The 14616-nt window shown below is 40.7% G+C and overlaps 1 protein-coding gene across 3 annotated transcripts in view; it reads left to right on the top strand.

Annotated features, from left to right (window-relative positions):
* The first annotated feature begins 10928 nt into the window (after positions 1-10928).
* mettl22 (methyltransferase 22, Kin17 lysine) overlaps positions 10929-14616 on the top strand; it is a 58138-nt gene continuing 54450 nt past the window's right edge. For 2 of the 3 annotated variants that reach the window (XM_060840701.1, XM_060840706.1), the window contains exon 1: positions 11786-11845. The gene's annotated coding sequence lies outside the window, so the exon portion shown is untranslated. Of the gene's footprint in view, positions 10989-11785; positions 11846-14616 lie in introns of those variants that run through there. The other variant, XM_060840703.1, reaches the window with a different exon arrangement.

Raw genomic sequence — 14616 nt, 5'->3', positions numbered from 1 at the left:
GTCGCTGAAGGCAATACTGGATTGCTCACGTTTGTCTGAGTGCCCAGCAGCCTTTCAAAGATGGAGTGAGTACAAGGGATGCAGGTCTTTCAGCACATATCCAGTGAATAGCAAGTTGTTTCTGGACCAACACATTGTAAGATGCAGATAGATTCGGATGTGAAGAATGCCCGAAAGATGTTTTGAAAGATAGGGCAAGAAATCTCACCGAGCTTCATATCGAGAATTCCTCCAAAATATCTGAAACAACTTGCACTTGACCAAAACGAATGTAAGATTTGGCCCTCTCCATTTGATTTCTAGCTAAACTCCTGAATTGGAACGGCATCAGAAAATGGCATGTCTTTGCACAATACGATTGAGAGCTACATGTAGTCAGAACAAATTGTTTTAAAAACATACAGATTAAAGATGGAGCTCCAGTTGAAATAATCATGCAACTACTGATTGTAGATCAAAAGATGCCTTGTTTCATCAGGATAGAAACATTGTAAAATGCAGACTGCAAACTGTTATTCTGTTGCTCAAGGTTTAAGTCCCGGGCTGAATTCTTGAGAGAGTTTGGAGAATTCCAGTGCAACCACAGATTAACCACTAGTGTTACTTCAGGGGTTAAGTAATTAATAACCCATTCCCTGAAGGAATAGTATATAACTTTAAGGCTTTGAATTGTAATTGCTGGATTAATTGACAAGATTCCTGTTATATTATATAAGGATCAGCTAACTTATATGTCCACTGGAATTGCACTGATTGAACTTGGAAGTTATTTTAAAAGGTCGATAATAGCTCAGGATGACTGCATAGACTAGGGACGATAAGTCAGAAAGGGTAGTACACTCTCTGTCAACTTGAAATGGATGGCTCAAATGTGAACTCCCATGTCATTTTTAAACACTTTGTTCAGGTAAAGGGACGGGTAGAGATAAACAAAGAACAGAGCAGAACATTGTAAGGTAACAAAAAAGATCACAGACTTCCTATCAAACTGAATAAGATGCAGCAAAAAGTTCCCAACTGGACAAAACTGCAGAGAAATGTTTCATGGCCTATATGGAGGCAAGTGATAATGGCACCAAGTGTTAATCTCTTACCATTGCAAGCAACTGTGAGAAAAAGGTTAAATGAGTCAGAACAAATAAACAGAGCATTCCCTGTGTTTCCTTAATCATTATGGACAACTAACATATTGACTACCATGCGAAATTGATAGCGTCCCATATGATTATTTACACTACACAATGGTTAAGGTGGTCGGTCACCCAATAATAAAAGGGAAAATGAACTGCTGCTCTAGAGAAACAAATGAGGCAGAGAGGGATCTTAAAGGGGCAGAAGATCCTCACAAAAGGAAAAGCCTGTACAGACCAAGGCCTACAAAGGAAAGTATTGGGACCAAATTGCAAAATGGAGATATTGAGATTGCTACTGCTGCTATCTCCTGTTCACGACTACTGCCCTTACTGTGCTCAATGGGACAATGATAACAAATTGTTCAAGAAGCCAGTTCCATGGCCCTGTCAGCATCTTGATGGGTAGCCAGCAGCAGTTCCAACAGAGATGCAGTTGGTGAGTTGGACATCAAGGTTGGAAAAAGCAGGCAACATCAAGCCTCATTGGCACAAGCCCACCAGATGCAAACCTTTGTCCAACTCACTGCAATTATTGACTTGTTTATTTCAGTTCACCTGACCATCTAGTTTAGTATCAGCAGTTAACGTGACCACTTTGTCATTAATTTAGAACAATCAGATGTGTTCATTGTTCTATAGAGCATCCTCATGTGACATGAACATTAGGGTTTCAGCCATGAAACTGAAAGAAATTGGCAGTATTATTGCAGCCATGTCTTGATTCTTTCCTGCATCACCATACCCCACCATAGAGTCAATCAGTCTAAGCACATAAAAAGGCCCTGCGGCCCATCTGGTCTGCACCAGTCAAAAACATTCACCTATTATTCTCATCCCGTTTTCAATGAATTATAGACATTTCACTCATTAGAAATAAATCTGTGGAATATTAAGCTTAAGAGTAATTCACTGAATGCAAGACAAGTCACTAAGGAGATAACTATATCCTATGGTCACGAGAAGGAATATTCAATGAGCTCTGAGGAACAAATCAAATGAGTTCAACAATTGTAGGACGAGACTCCCTGCAGTCTTGACATCATCACATGCATTGTCTGTGCTTATCAATTTCTATAATAAATCCAGGGAGGGTGTCAATTTATTTCCACTGCTGAAGGATTAGGATGAGGCTGTGTTGTCCTTATAACCTTCTGAGGGACCACATCACCTCCAGCTGCTTCCAACATGGCACATGTATAGAATGGTGTCCATGCGGGTATCTTGAGTGCTCCATAATCAACTGAAGTGTTGGCTTTCCTGATATCATACAGCCCAATCAGCTAATGTGACATTGGACATCCTACTTTAGAGGATGCAGCTCCTTTAAATGAACTTCCCCAAAACCCTGCAGAGACAAGCACTAAGCTGCAAGATTAGCATTGCAAGCTTTCTACTTCAAGGGCTAGACATCTAAGTTGTGGGTAAGGTAACATTGTAAAGTCTCTGAAGTACTCTTCACTGTTTTGAGGAGGCTGTTATGGTGAGATCTGGATTCAGCCTGGGAGTGTTGCTGCTCAAATGTAGAAATCACAGGGGAGGGGACCTGTCCAAAAAAAACCACACACAGATATGTAATTAATGCCTGTGGCTCTGTAGCATGACAGAGAAAGGCATGCTCTGTCCTCTATGTAACTTGCAGCTGGACCTCTCCATGCTCCTTGACAGTGAGAGTAGGTTGTCTGGCAAGCAATCTAATACATTGTGAAATATAAGCCCATCAAAGTGCTCATGTGTGCTGCTCCATCAGAATTCTCATCTGAATCCCAGGCAGTAGACCCTGTCTGTGAGCTCATCCTCCAGGAAGTTGTTAAATAAACCATCAATTATCCAACTGACTGCAGCCCACACAATCCTGGTGACTCATACAGTGCCTGTACCAGAGCTGTGGGCTCGGAATGTCAAATCAGGTGACGGGATACCTTCTTCAGTGCTGTGCTGTAGCTATCCACCTGGAGCTGCTGTAGCTGGAAAGTTGACAGTTTTTAAGTGTCTGAAAGCAGAAAATGAGATGTAAGATTGAGGTGAGGTAGATAGGATAAGATGGAAAGCAAGGAGGTCCATGAGCAGTAGCTTGCTCATCCCATCACATCTCAGGATGAGGGTGAGCTGGGATTTGAGAAGAAATGGAAGGCAAGAACATCCCATCATCCATAATGTTTTCAGTGATGCCAGCTGCTGCTTCTATTGCAGCCAGCACCATGACACTCATAGTCAGCTCCACCAAAGGGCCCAGGAGGTACAGATGCCCAGTCAGCTTTGTTTCCTCCTGTTGAATGACATCTTGTCCTGGAAGTGAGGAGGCAAAATATCAATGATTGTATTGCTCTTTGTTTGAATGAAGTTCTGCATAGAATCATAGCTAAAGGTATCTGGGTGCAGGAACGGTGGATGTGATGCTAACTGTAATGGTAACTGCGTGAGACTGATCTGGCGTATGACCATTAATGTCTCTAGCTGTATCCATTTCTCTGGAACTCTCCCTCTCCTTCAATTTCCTATGTTTTCAATGTCAGAAATAGTTTACAATGCAACATGCTCCTTAAAAGCCTTGAAACAGCTAGCAGCCAATAGATGCTTGACTTTGCACTACTGTCATTGTAATGAGGTGGCAGCACCAAATTCACACACTGCTTACCTCCAAAAGATCAGACACAAGGATCTCATTTGGTGCAATTCCCTTGCCTAAAAATAATATATTACCATATTTTCAATCCTCAACATTGAAAAATGTTATTCCTGACCTTGAGAAAATCTTTCTTTGCAGATGGGAATCTTTGGGCCAGCTGCTGAGTTAGGATGTAAGTCAATGTTATTCACAATTTTGTCTGATTTATATTGGTATGAATAGAACATGTGCATAAGTAGGTTTGCATACATGGTTTAGTCAAATGTGTATCACTATTGAACAGACCTGCCTAGTATAAGCTGCATTTAGCTATTTTGTGATTCCAGATGAATTGCTGTTTTCTGGTTAATTAATTTTATAAGAAAACCTCTATAGTTTCAAAAGATCTTAAGGGGCCATTTCAGATGATCCAAGTTTATTCAAAGATAAGCACTTTATTCCCTTTTCTATTGAAAAATTAATTTTGTCACTAACACTACTTTACAAGTGATGTTTAAATCATATTCATTGTAACTCATTAAATTTGATTATGTATATTCTTGTTCAATCACATATCAATTTATCTGCATAATTATGACTAATGATCCAACTCTATAATGTATAAAGAAACACATGGAATAATCCGCTATAATCATCTTCAAATATTCATTTGAGGAAATACACCTCAGTGCCTCATTTTAAATTACTACAGACTGAACAGTAATTTTGTAAATTCAGTGCATGTGATTGTTTTCCTAATTAGGGCAGTTGAAGTCGCTTCTCTGCTTTTGAAAGTTAGGCAACAAGAATAAAGGTAGAAATTTATTGCTAATAAGACCTCACAGAAGAGTCAGAGAAGCTCTGGGAGAAAAAGGACCCTGAGGTCCTGCCTGTTTCACTGATTCAGGAGAACATTAAAGATTCAAAGGCACTTAATGAAGAGCCAAAATTCCTTTAATAAGACCATAAAAGATAGGAGCAGAATTAGATCATTCAGCCCATCAAACCTGCTCCAACATTTGATCATGGCTAATATGTTTCTCAACTCCATTTCACTGACTTCTATCCATAACCTTTGATCCCCTTACTAAACAAAAAAACAATCTATCACTGTCTTCAAGATACTCATTGATTTGACCTTCTCCGGCCACAAATTCCAGAAATTCACTACCCTCTAACTAAAGAAATTTCTCATCATCTCAATTCTAATGTGATTTCACTCAGAGGCTGTGCCTTCGGGTCCTAGCCTGTCATTTTGGCGGCAACATCTTCCACTCTATCCAGGCCTCTCGGTATTCTGTAATTTTCACTGAGAACCCTCCTCATACTTCAAAATTCGAGTACAGACAGAGAGTCCTCGTCTGCTGCTCATATGACAAACCCTTCATTCCTGGGATCATTCTTGTAAATCTCTTCTGGATCCCCTCCAAGACCAGTGCATCTTTCCTTAGAGATGGTACCAAAGATGCTCACTGTATTCCAAATGTGGTATAACCAGAACCTGGACATTTCTGCTCTGGTATTCTATCGCTCCTGAAATGAATGCTAACATTGCATTTGCCTTCCCACCTGCCCACTGAATCTGCATGTTAACCTGAAGAGAATCTTAAACTAGGACTCCTAAATCCCTTTGTCCTTCAGATTTTCAAAGCCTTTCCCCATTTAAAAAATAGCCTACTCTTCTATGCTTTCTACCAAAGTGCATTGCCTCACACTTCCTCACACTGTATTCAAACTGCCACGTCTTTGTTCACTCTTCATGCAGTCTCCCTACTTCCTCAATACTACCTGCCCGTCCACCAATCTTTGTCTCATCTGTAAATATAACAACAACGCCCTCAGTTCCTTTGTCCAGATCGTTAATGTTTAATGTGAATAGTCGTGGTCCCAATACTGACCCCTGCGGAATTCTAGTAGTCACCAGGTAAAAAAGACCCCTTTATCCTCATAACAAAAACTTCAATAAGTACACAAAAAGGAATAATGCAAGTAAATGTCAGCCCTTTAGAAGATGAAAATGGTAAGGTAATAATGGGAAACTTAGAAATGGCAGAGGCAGTAAACCAATATTTTGTCTCTGTTTTCATGGTGCAAGATAATAATCTCTTCCCAAAAACTGCAGTTCTTACAGAAGAGCTTGGTGAAATGACTATAACTAGGGATAAGTTAGTAAGTAAACTGATGGGATTAAAGGCAGATAAATCCCTGGGGCCTGAAGGCCTGCACCGTAGGGTATTAAAGGAGGTGGTAGCAGAGATAGTGGATGCATTAGTTATGATTTTATAAAATTGCCTTTATTCTGGAAATGTGCCAAAGGATCAGAAACATGCTAATGTGACACCCCTATTCAAAAACAGAGACTGGTGAAAAGTGGGAAACTATAGGCCAGAAGGTTGGTCTCTGTAGTGAGGTACTGGAGTCAATCATAAAGGAGGAGATAATGGAACACTTGGAAAACAAAACTCAATTCATCAGTTTCAGTATGGTTTAATGAAGGGCAAGTTATGCTTGACAAATGTTGGAATTCTTTGAGGATGTAACCAGTAAAATAGATAATGGGGATATCTAGATTTTCAGAAGGCATTCGACAAGGTACTTTATGAAGGACTGATCCAGAAAGTTAGATCTCAGGGGTTAAATGTTGACTATTGGCTTGTATAGAGAATTAATTGACCAGGAAGCAGAGAGTCAAGATAAATGGGTCCTTCTCTGAATGGTGAACAGTAACTAGTGGAGTGTCGCAGCATTCTGTCATTGGACATCAACTATTTACAATCTATATAAATGATTTGGTACCAGAGACAGACTGCAATATAGGAAAGTTTGTGGATAATACTAAAATAGATTGAAAAGTAAGATGTGATGAGGAAATAAAGAATTTACAGATGGATAATGATAGACTAGGAAAATGGGCCAGAGTCTGGCAGGTGGCGTTTAATGTGGATAAAGAGAGGTTGAGAAAAAAAAAGAACAAATTATTATTTAAATGGGAAGCAGATTCCTAGTGTATCATTGCAGAGGGATCTGGGTGTCTTTGTGCATGAATCACAGAAAGTAGATATGCAGGTGCAGCATATAATAAGCAACACAAATGGAATCCTGACATTTATTGCAAAATTATAAATGTAAAGACGTGTTGTTCCAGGGGTGAGACCACATCTGGAATACCATGTCCAGTTTGTTCTCCTTACTTGTGGAGGATGTGTTGGCACTGGAGGCAGTTCAGAAGAGGTTTACCAAGTTGATTTCAGGGATGATTTGGAGACGCTGGTATTGTACAAAATTAAAAATCACACAACACAGGTTACAATACAACGGGTTTATTTGGAAGCACTAGCTTTCGCAGCGCTGCTCCTTCATCAGGTGGTTGTGGAGTACAAGATCGTAAGACACAAAATTTATAGCAAAAGTTTACCGTGTGATGTAACTGAAATTATATATTGAAAAAGACCTGGATTGTTTGTTAAGTCTCTCATCTTTTGGAGTGAACATGTTGGTTTCAGTCCTTTCATATGTAAATCCCAAAATATTTTTTAAAAGTTACATTCTCAAATGAACTTTAACAAATGGTGTCATGTCGCTCCAGATAACGCATATAAGGTGTGAGGTGCCCTCTGTGAGACAGTCTGTGCCACAATGATTTGGAGATGTTGGTGTTGGATTGGGGTGTACAAAGTTAAAAATCACACAACAGCAGGTTATAGTCCAACAGGTTTAATTAGAAGCACTAGCCTTCGGAGTGCTGCTCCATAACCATCTGATGAAGGAGCAGTGCTCTGAAAGCTAGTGCGTCCAATTAAACCTGTTGGACTATAACCTGCTGTTGTGTGATTCTTAACTTTGTACCACAATGGTCAGACTGATTCTAATCGAAAAACAGATTTACAGAATTTTACATGGATTCATGCAGTTTTTGAGTAAAATAAAGTGTAATTCTGCAAGTACAAATTCACCCCACAAACTTATATGTGGATATGTGCATGTGGGGGTGGGGAGGGGGGGGGGGGTAGGGGGAGAGAGAGCAGGGGTTATGAGTGTCTGTGAAAGAGTGTGTGCACTTGCGAGTGTGAGTGTAAAAGGGTATAAGTCTGTGAGAGGGAATTTGTGTGTATAGTGCAGTGAGGTCATCTGTAGTGTGACATGAACCCAAGGTCCCGGTTGAGGCCATCCCCATGGGTACCAAACTTGACAATCAGCCCTGATTTCAGGGATGAAAGGGCTGTCATATCAGGAGTAATTGAATAGCTTGGGTTTGTACTTGCTGGAGTTCAGAAGAATGAGGCAGAGATCTTATTGAGGTATATAAAATGTTAAAATGGATGGATAATGTGGATGTCAAACAGGTGTCCCCCCTTGTGGGATAGTCTTGAATGAGAGAACATAGATATAGTGTGAGAGGAGATAAGTTCAAAACTGAGATAAGGAGAAACTCCTTCTCTCAGAAGGTTATGTGCCTGTGGAACTCAGTTCCCAGAGTGCAGTGGAGGCAGAATCAATCAACAGATTCAATAAATAAATAGATTTGCTTCTGATGAAAAGCAGGATAAAGGGCTATGGAGCAGGCAGGAAAGTGCAGTTGAGACCAGCATAAGATCAGCCATGATCATATTAAATAGCAGTATAGGCTTAAAGGGCTGGATTGCCTACTCCCGGTCCTAATATCTGTCTTCCTGTGTTCCTCACTCTCTGCCTTCTGCCAGTCAGCCAATCGTCTATCCAAGCCAGTATCCAACCCTAACTCCATGGGATGTTATTTAGCAGCTTCCTGTGTGGCACTTGTCAAAGGTCTTCTGGAAATCCAAATAGATCACATCCACTGGCTCTCCTTCATCTAACTTGCTCATTGCCTCCTCAAAAAATTCTAACAGATTTATCAGGCATGACCACCCCTTGATTCAGTCTCATTTTACCATGCACTTCCAAGTACTCTCCAATCTCAGCGTTAATAGCCAATCTTACCAATAATGAGGTCAGGCCAACTGGCCCATAATAGCCCATTGTCTCTGTCCCTTTTTAAAATCGGTGCTACATTAGCCATTTTCCCTCGCTGATTCCATTGATTCCTGAAAGACCACCACCAACGTCTCCAAATGTCCTTAGCTATCTCCTTTATAATCCAGGAGGATAGACCATCCGGTCCAGGTGATTTATCCACCTTCACACCTTTCAGTTTCCCCAGCATCTTCTCTTTAGCTGATAGCCACTACACCCACCTCTGCCCCCAACTCTCTTGAAGTTCTGTTATGCTGTTGGTGTCTTCCACCATGAAGACTGATATGAAGTACAGTCAGCTCCTCCGCTATTCATTGTTCCCATTACTACCTCTCCAGTCTCATTTTCCAATGTTCACTCTTACCTCTCTATTACCTTTCAAATATGAAAAAAACTCTTGCTTTGTTTTATATTACTAGCTAGCTTATTCTCATACTTCATCTTTATCCCAGCTCCCCCACCATTGCTTTTTTGGTTGTCATCTGCTGGTTTTTAAGGCTTCCTATTGATCCTCGCTACGTAGTATGTCTTTTCTTTTGCTTTTCACTTTCCAGCCATGGTTGCCTCATTATCCCTACAGTATGTTTCTTCTTCCTTAGGATGAATTTTGCTTTGCTTCCCAAATTACTGCCAGACACTACTGCCATTGCTGGTCCCACATCTTCCCTGCTAGGCTCCCCTTCCAATTAAAAACAAAAACAGAAACTGATGGAAAAGTTGAGCAGGTCTGGCAACATCTGTGGAGAGAAATTAGAGTTAATGTTTTGGGCTGAGAGACCCTTCCTCAGAAATGACTTTCCAATTAACTCTGGCCTACTCCCTCATGTCTCTGTAGTTATGTTTACTCAATTGTGCAACAATTACATCTGATGCAAACTTCTCCCTTTCAACTTCAGTATACTGGACAACATTCCTCCCTCTGTTATCATTACCAAAAATGGATCAACTGATCATTCCTTTTGTGGTTATGGGATGTTATTTGTACAGAGTGGCTGCTGCATTAACCTGCATAATAATTGTTACTATTGTTTAAATGTAATTTATATGTAAAAGAAAAAGCTGTGAAATGCATTAAACAAATGCAACTATTGCTAAATATTTTCATAGAAAATATAATACTCCTTATCTATAATTAACACCTGTAACCCTGCAATAAACTGTCTACTCTTCACTCACTCTCTGTAATAAGAGATTTTAAAGGGAAACCAGAAGGTAGATAATGTTTTGAAAAGTGATAGTTATTTTCAATTATTATTCAGTCAGACAAAACCTGTCACTGAATCAAATGAGTGCTTTGCATGTTTCACTTGTTGATCTTGGAGTTGCAATAAACTGTAAAATTATCAACAGTAACTATCTAAAATCAAATGTAAAAGCCCCAAAGTGAAAGGCCAATTATGGATTTTGTTCGATCATTTTGTTAACCATTTCAATAGTGGAAAAAAATGTCAGCTGGAATTCCAAAGGGATGTGGTCCATGGGACAGGAAAAGGTGTTCTCTCCAATGTTGGTTTCCAGGGAATGCAGCTGAGCCCATAGAACAGTGTGCCATATCAGAGGATTCATAGACGATAGAGACATCCTTGTCCCCTGCAGGCTCTGCTCTGCTTCCTTTTTCTCTCCTTATCCTACAAGAAAGTGAGCAGAATGTCAGTGATTACATTGCCTTGTGTTTCAATGATAGCTGTAGCTGAATGGATGAAAGTCACCAGGAGCTGCGTTTGAAGCTGACAGCAGCATTAATTTTTATGTGAGGGTGAGGTAGAGTATGTGGATTTTAGTTGAGTTCTGAATGCTACAGAGTGCTGAGCATTGAATGATAGGTACAAGACATTATGTCACTCACTTTGATCACCTTGCTGAGGTAATTAGACTTCATTTTCCACTACTGGCACATCCCCTGACCCAGAATCCTGGAATTGACATCACTGGTCACTTACTCTCACTCCCTTCTAAGCATGGTTCCTGGAGGACACTTGATTACCTGCAGAGCCATGATGTCTCACCTCTTTCCCCTCATTACATTCATGCCCCACAATTCTCTCCCATTCTGATCAATTTTCTAATTTTTAAAATTGCAGTAATTTTTTCAATGTATGCTTCCTTTAAAAGGAACAGGCTCCTTTTAGGAAGGCTGACTGTCAGACCACCTGGTATCCAGACAACATTGCGTATTCTCCTTGCTGAGCATGTGGTCACAGGGAGTATTGCAGGGAGCACAAGAGTCACTTGGCAGCATGTTAAAAGAATACAGAAAGGTGGGTACACCAAAATCTTATGTTGTCATCTCAATCTGAACAGGAATGGACAGGCTGGAAAGGGTAATCTCTGTGTCCAAAAAACAGGCCTATCAAATTTGTAGCCCAAGGATCCCATCTTATTTTTGCCCAAAATCTATAATCATAACTTTTCATCTTCAGTAATTCTAAATCCTATAACTCCCAGCCTTCTTTCTCACTTCTTTCAATTCACTATCAAATGTCTCTTGCAGCCCAGTGCGCATTGTCTATTATTTTTCTGGATAGTTTTGGTTTTCACAAATAAGGAAATAAAATGAATGCATGACTAAAGTAGCTTATAATATAAGTTATAGTGCATTTATTTAGCTTTCTGGAAAAATAGAATTATGGAATTTGATTCAGAAGGTGTCCTTGAAATTTGAGAATACCTTGCAATAATAACATATTGTGATTCAGTCACTGCAGACACAGCAGCGTTGATCATATATCATGTGTTACGCAGTTGTTATAAAGTCGAATCTCAGGCAATGGGAAATTCAAAAATTAATGCTTATTAAAATCACTGCTTTGAGTTGATTCTGTAAACTCAGCTCCATAATAAGTTATCATTCACTTACAAGACTACATCCACTCTCTCATTTTATCTGTTAGATTGCTTTCGTTTTTAAATTTAGCATGGCTGTTGAGGTCTGCACATTCTATGACACCAAAATAGATCTGTTCATTTAGCATTTCTTTATATGGAAATGAACTGGTGTTTTGAGTACCAAATCTCTTGGCTAACAGTATGCCACTGAGGACTCAGTGAGTGCCTCTAGGCAACCCTCAATTACTGACAAGAGATTGTGTATTCTGACAAATAAAGGCTCCATAAGGTTGGTGGATTTGTCTTAGCTATCAATGTTGAATGAGAAGCGACTAAATTCAGATGAGCTCTTTGATTATTTACAGTGACATTTTCCTGAAAGGTTATTTAATTTGACAAAGAAGAGGATTTCAAGTTCTTTTGTCATTCTGCTGCAAAGTATAATCATGATTATTCACTGCAGGAGCAAAACACCCACCCCATCTCAGGATAATGTGAATTAATGATGATTTGAGATGCTGGTGTTGGACTGGGGTGTACAAAAAAAAATCGCACAATATTAGGTTATAGTCCAACAGGTTTATTTGGAGGCACTAGCTTTCAGAGCACTGCTCTTTCATCAGGAGGCTGTGGAGTATAAGACCGTAAGACGCAGAATTTATAGCAAAAGATTACCGTGCGATGTAACTGAAATTATATATTGAAAAAGACCTGGATTCTTTGTTAAGTCTCTCATCTTTTAGAATAAACATGTTGGTTTCAGTTCTTTCATATGTAAATTGCAGAACTTTCTTAAAGTTACATTCTCAAGTGACCTTTAACAACTGGTGTCATGTCGGCCCAGATAATGCATTTAAGGTGTGAGGTGTCCTGTGTGAGACTGTCTGTGCCACAATGTTCAGACTGATTCTAATCTAAAAAATGGATTTACAGAATCTTACATTGATTCATGCAGTTTTTGAGCAAAATAGCATGTAATTCTGCAAGTACAAATTCACCCCACAAACTTGTATGTGTGTGTTTGTGCATGTGGATGTGTCTGTGTGTATGGTGGGTGAGTATGTGTCTGTGAGAGTGTGCGTATAAGTCTGTGAGAGGGGTGTATAAGGAGTATAAATCTGTGAGAGGGTGCATGCATGTAAGTATGGGAGTGTATGTGTTAGCATATGAGAGAGGGTCTCCTGAGTGTATGGATCTGTAGGAATGTGTGTGTGTGTGTCTATGTCTGTAGTGAAGTGGGGTCACCTGTAGTGTGACATGAACCCAAGATCTCATTTGAGGCCATCCCCATGGGTACTGAACCTGGCTATCAGCCTCTGCTCGGCCACTTTGCGTTACTGCCTGTCCCAAAGGCCGCCTTGGAGGACAGTCACCCAAAGGTCCGAGGTCAAATACCCCAGACTGCTGAAGGGTTCTCCAACTGAGAGGGAACAATCCTGTCTGTTGATTGCTGTGCAGTATCCATTCAGCTGTTGCCGTAGCCTCTGCTTGGTCTCGCTAATGTACCATGCCTCAGGGCATCCTTGCCTGCAGCGTATGAGATAGACAATGCTGGCTGAGTCACATGAGTACCTGCCACGTACATGGTGCGCACCTCAGCACCTCACTCAACCGCAAACCCACAGACAACCTCACAATGCTAAACTTCTCCAGTTTCCACCTGAAACATATTAAAACAGCCATTTTCTATGGACAAGCCCTACGCATACACAGGATCTGTTCAAATGAGGAGGAATGTGTCAGGCACCTGAAAGTACTCAAGGATGCCCTCATAAAGACAGGGTTTGATGCTCAACCACCAGTTCCAACGTGCCACAGCGAGAAACCGTAATGACCTCCTCAGGAGACAGACACATGCTGCAACCGACAGGGTACCCTTCATTGTCCAGTACTTCCCAGGAGCCGAAAAACTATGCCATGCTCTTCGCAGCCTGCAATACGTTATCAATGAGGATGAGCACCTCACCTAGACCTTCCCCTCGCCTCCACTTCTCGCCTTTAAACAACCATCAAACCTCAAACACATCATTGTTTGCAGCAAACTGCCCGGTTTTCAGGACAGCACCATACAACCTTGTCATGGTAGATGTTGCAAGACGTGTCAGAGTGTCGATATGGATACCATTGTGTACACGGCAGGTACTCATGTGATTTGGCCAACGTTGTCTATCTCATATGCTGAGGTATGGTACATTGGCAAGACCAAGCAGAGCCATGGCAATAGGTGAACAGACACCGCACAACAGTCAACTAACAGGAGTGTTCCCTCCCAGTCGGAGAACACTTCAGCGGTCTGGGATATTTGACCTTAGACCTTCATGTGAGCATCCTCCAAAGTGGACTTCAGGACAGGCAACAATGCAAAGTGGTCGAGCAGAGGCTGATAGCCAAGTTCGGTACCCACAGGGAGGTCCTCAACCGGGACACACACACAGACACTCCTACACACACACACTCCTACAGACCCATACACTCACGCAGACCCTCTCTCATACACATGCTCTCTCTCACACACTTCCACACTCACTGTCTCACAGATGTATACCCCTTTACACTCACTCTCTCACATACACACAATCATAAACCACCCTCACCCCCCCCCCCACCCCCAACACACACACACACACACACACACACACACACACATATACATTTGTGGGGTGAATTTGTACTCGCAGAATTACGTTTTATCTTTCTCAAAAACTGCATGTAAGATTCTGTAAATCCATGTTTTAGATTAGAATCAGTCTGAACATTGTGGCACAGACAGTCTCACACAGGACACCTCACACCTTAAATGCATTATCTGGGCCGACATGACACCAGTTGTTAAAGTTCACTTGAGAATGTAACTTTAAGAAAGTTCTGCGATTTACATATGAAAGGACTGAGACAAACATGTTCATTCTAAAATACGATACTTAACAAAGAATCCAGGTCTTTTTCAATATATAATTTCAGTTACATCACACAGTAATCTTTTGCTATAAATTTTGTGTCTTATGATCTTATACCCCACAACAACTTGATGAGGGAGCAGTGCTCTGAAAGTTAGTGCTT

This window comes from Hemiscyllium ocellatum, chromosome 20, assembly GCF_020745735.1.
Source record: "Hemiscyllium ocellatum isolate sHemOce1 chromosome 20, sHemOce1.pat.X.cur, whole genome shotgun sequence".
NCBI lineage: Eukaryota > Metazoa > Chordata > Chondrichthyes > Orectolobiformes > Hemiscylliidae > Hemiscyllium > Hemiscyllium ocellatum.
This window is presented reverse-complemented; position numbering and strand designations above follow the sequence as displayed.